The sequence below is a fragment of the Sesamum indicum genome, linkage group LG9 (assembly GCF_000512975.1).
Source record: "Sesamum indicum cultivar Zhongzhi No. 13 linkage group LG9, S_indicum_v1.0, whole genome shotgun sequence".
Lineage (NCBI taxonomy): Eukaryota > Viridiplantae > Streptophyta > Magnoliopsida > Lamiales > Pedaliaceae > Sesamum > Sesamum indicum.
In genome coordinates, this window is record NC_026153.1 from 8,421,923 (window position 1) to 8,426,635 (window position 4,713).

A 4,713-nucleotide genomic window follows, 5' to 3' on the forward strand; every position below is an offset into this window, starting at 1 on the left:
ATCAATCGAGCATGCTGTAAAGTGGGGGTGAATACACTTATTTTTGGATGCAACAGTTTCACAAATTGAGATGAGATGTTCTTATCATTCCTTGCTTCTAATTTTGCTTCAAGGCAGTTTTGCTTTGTTCAAATGATTATGGGGAAATGGTGGAAGCAACCTGGCGTGAGGTGAGATCCGCAGACCCACAAATTCTTAGCCAGACGATTAGAGTATGGGAGTGCAACTGGGGCATGAGACTAAGCAGTCTTCGGAGATCTGGTCTCCCAAGTAAAGGACTTAGAGAGATGACTCGCTAAGCTCCGATCAACCATGATGACAGAGGGCTCTAGATGGGAAATTGACAGTCTGAGGATGAAAGTGGAGGAATATTCTACTCGGGAGGAGCTAATTTGGAAACAACATGGTAAAGTTCAGTGGCAACGGGAGGATGACAAAAATATGATTTTTTTCCATGTTAAGGTGAATGAGAGAAAACGGGCCAATACCGTTAAGTGTACTTACACCGATGATGGGGCCTCATTTTCAAATGACGTGGGTATGCAAGGAGTCTTTAATCAATACTTCACTGAGATGTTTTATTCCACGAAAATAGGGGTAAGTGTAATTGATGAAAGATTGAATGTCTTGGAGCCAAAGGTGGATGAATCAATCAATGTTGTGCTGCTCAAGACATTTAGTCGTGACGAGGTTAAAGCAGCCCTCATGCAGATGTACCCTTTCAAGTCACCAGGATCAAATGGTATATCCTCTCTATTCTGTCAAGAGTTTAGGCATATTATTGGCTCGGATGTGACTGCTAGTGTTTTGCATTTCCTTAATAACCTAGAGCTTAATCCCTAGTTTCATCACCCCCATATTGTGCTCATCCTCAAATGTACTAGTTCGGAGTTTGTGTCTAACTTTCGTCCCATTAGCATGTGTAATATGGTTTACAAAATAGTTTCTATGGCCATTGCTAATCGTCTTAAACCCCTATTAAATTCCATTATCTCGGAATCTCAGTCGACTTTAGTTCTGGGCCTCCTAATCACAGACACAATGCTTATTGCTTACGAACTTATTCATTTCTTGGCTCATAAGAGGTGGGGGAATGTGGGACAGGTGGCTTTGAAACTCGACATCACTAGTTAAGCCTATGACTACATGAAATGTTTTTCCTTAAGAGGGTGCATAGTAGATTAGGTTCTAATGAGAAGTTTGTGAGACTCATCATGTTATGTCTTTCGGGTATCCGGTTACTTAAAAAATAGGGTCAGGGTTCTGGTATGATTTTCCTACCCGTACTTACCTGATCGAGTACCCGATGTTCTTTTTGAGTCTAGGGTTACAAGTATCTCCTTTTCTCTTCAATCCCTATTCTTCTTCTTCCTTCCCATACCAAGTCCCAAGAGCCAAAACTCCCAACCTCAACAAAAATCTATCCTCTTTCTCTCAAACTCCAAATTTCTAAAATGTAACAAGAAGATGATGGAATTAGAATACTAAATTCAAAGGTTAGTATTATTTTTTATTTGTTTTGTCGTTTAGTTAATTGTATAATCAAATTTCTATTACCTATTGTATATTCAAGAATAAGTATATTCAAGAAAATTGAATGATGTTTTTGCCATTCAGATCCTGTTTCAGCTTCTACTTGTTCAAGTAAAACAGAAGTTGTTTTTGCTTCTATTTAGACAAATATATGTTGAAACAGCTTCTATTTTAATTTTTAGCTGTATTTTTTTTTAATTTATATTATGTTAAATTGTGATATTAAATTTTATAATAATTTGCAGATGTCGAGGCCAAATTCTCAAGATTTTTTGTGATAATGCAATTAAAAGCAGTTCCGAAAGTTTCAAGATGTAAAAAGATTAGTCCTATTAGTAGTGGTGGTTCAGTTAATATAGTTGTAATGAAAGTATTGGTGTTGATGATGATATGGATTGTGATCTTGATTGTGTTCCTGAGGATGATATTTGTGGTGTTGAACTAGATGATATTAAACCGAGAAAAAGAAAACATAGGAAAGAAATTCTATCTAGATTGGTGTATTAGGATCACTTTGACCAGTATGTATGTGATGTTGATAAGGTGCAAAAAGTTAGATGCAAACATTGTCAAAGAGAAATTAAGGTGGATCCAAGGGTTCATGGGACTGGACCTTTAAAAAATTATTACGAGTCTTGTAAAAAAAAAAAACTCATGAAGTTGCAACAAATCAAGCTCGGGTTTTATTTCAATTTACTCGTGATAGTGTGAGTAATAAAAAAACCACCTCTTATTAATTGGAGTTTGATCAAGGTAAAGTTAGAGTTTTTATGTGTTATGTTACTTCTTGATGAGCTTCTATTTAAGACAGTTGAAAATTTGTATTTCAAGTACTTTCTGTCAATTGCGTGTCCTATGTTCTTGATTCCATCACGAAAAACCATGATCAAGGATATTTAAAATATGTACTTGAGCGAAAGGACAAAGCTGAAGTCTTACTTGAAAAAACACTCCTAAAGAGTTTCCATCACGACAGACACATGAACATTTCTGCAAAAAGTTAATTATATATGTCTCACAACTCACTTTATTAATGATGATTGTAAATTGTAAAAGAAGATATTGAATTTTTCCCCTATTTCTGGACATAAGAGTGAAGAAGTTGGTTTGGGTGTTGAAAAATATTTGCTTGATTGGCTCATTAATAAGGTTTTTATGGTCACGGTTGATAATGCTTCTTCAAATGATGGTGCAATTTTGTATTTGCAAAAACAGTTTGATACTTATAAGGCAATGTATGAATCTTTGGGAAGCTAAATTTCGTCTTCAAGTTTGTCAAATCCTATTTCCTCCTCAAGTTTGGCTTCTAGTACTTATTTGAATATGGCATCTATAATTTATATGCAAGAACGATTTTAAAAGTTTAACACCGGAGGTAAAGGTGATGTTGTAAGAGTTAGATAAATAGTTGGTGAAGATCTTGAGGCATTTCGAAAAGAATTTGATATACTAAATTGGCGGAAAGTAAACTCCCACAAATTTTCAATTCGTCCCGAGATAGCTCGTGATATATTGAAAATTCCGGTCTATGTTGCTTCAAAATTTAGCAATAGTGATCATGTTCTTGATGCATTTAGGAGATCGTTGTCTCATAAAATAGTACAGGCCCTCAAGATTGGCTTTGTATGGATTCTAGACCAATAAATGTTGAAAAAAATTTATATAAATTTGAAATAATTGAAAGAGGTATTTTCTATTACTTCGCTCTTTCTACTTTTACATTATTTTCTATTTTAATACTTATTTATAATTATCACTTTTCTTATAGAAATACTCAACATAGGGATTGATTCAACTATTGTCGATATTTGATGGTTTACGACTTTATTGACAACTTGACACGCTTCAACTACGACTTTTTTTTTTTTTTTTGGATGAATTTAAAATTGAATGATGTGTTGATTGTAAAACTTACATTGTTGTTTTATTTTTATATTGATTTATGAATTTAATTGATTATGAATTTGTTAAAATAAGTGCTATCACTTTTATTTATTTTCTTAGTTTCAAAAAAATAGCAAAATTAATGAAACTTATATAAAAAAGAAAGAAAAAATTTGGGTACCCAACAAAAATCGGGTCTGAATTAAATAGCTATAGGAAAAGTATTATTTTAGTCCGTTAAGTATGCCTAATTTTAATTTTAGTCCGATAATTATGTTCATTTTTGTTTAGGTTCAGTAACTTACGAAATTACTTACTTTTAGTCCTCTGACAGATTTTCGGACAATTTTACCCCTACGAGTGCATATTGACTAAAACTACCTTTTAAAAGTTGCATAAGGGTAAAATTATCCGAAAGTTATATAAATTAATGAAACTTATATATATAAAAAAAAGAAAATAGCTATTTAACTACCCGAAAGTTCAAATACAATCAATTACCCGAAATCAGGGGGCTGCTGCTCAACTTCAATTTCTTTATAAAATTTGCGATTTCATCTATAAATAAATAAATAAATAAAATGATGAGTATCAACCCCATACTATCACTCCATAAAATGGACAGCCAAAGTATCAATTCTAAAAATAATTTATCAAAATCCATTTTCTCCAAAAACACGTCATATTATTATTATTTTTATATTGGATGAATATTTAAAATGTATTTTTTGAAGGCGAATTATAATAAACTCTCTTGAGGTTTGTCATAATACAAATATCTTCTTATTGTTTGAAAAATTAACAATCGTCTAACAAATACCCCTACAATGGGCTATCACAAGAATATTTATTAGACGATCGTTAATTTTAGGGAGGTATTTATAATTTTTTAAAGAATGTGGGGATTTTGTTATTATAATAAACTTAGGGGAATTGATTGTAATTTGTCTTTTTTTTAAACATAAATAATTTTTAAAAAACAAAGAAAAGAAAGAAAGGGGAAAAGGGGTTGAAATATAAGAAAGGTATATAGGACAGATAATGCAATGATAAAAGATGAAGTTGGGGCACATGCAAAATATTGATGAGGAGTGGTCCTTTGAATTGAATGTGAATAGAGAAAGAGAGAAGAGGTAAATGATGAGGCAATATTTCTTGATGCACATGGCCTGTTTTGCCCTTTCTTGGTCAAAATATGCCCCCACTCAACTACTCTTTTCCACCTTTTCTATGTGTCCTACTTTTGGGACACCCCAAGAACCAAACCATTCTTCTGCTTTTTCCTTCTTACAAGAG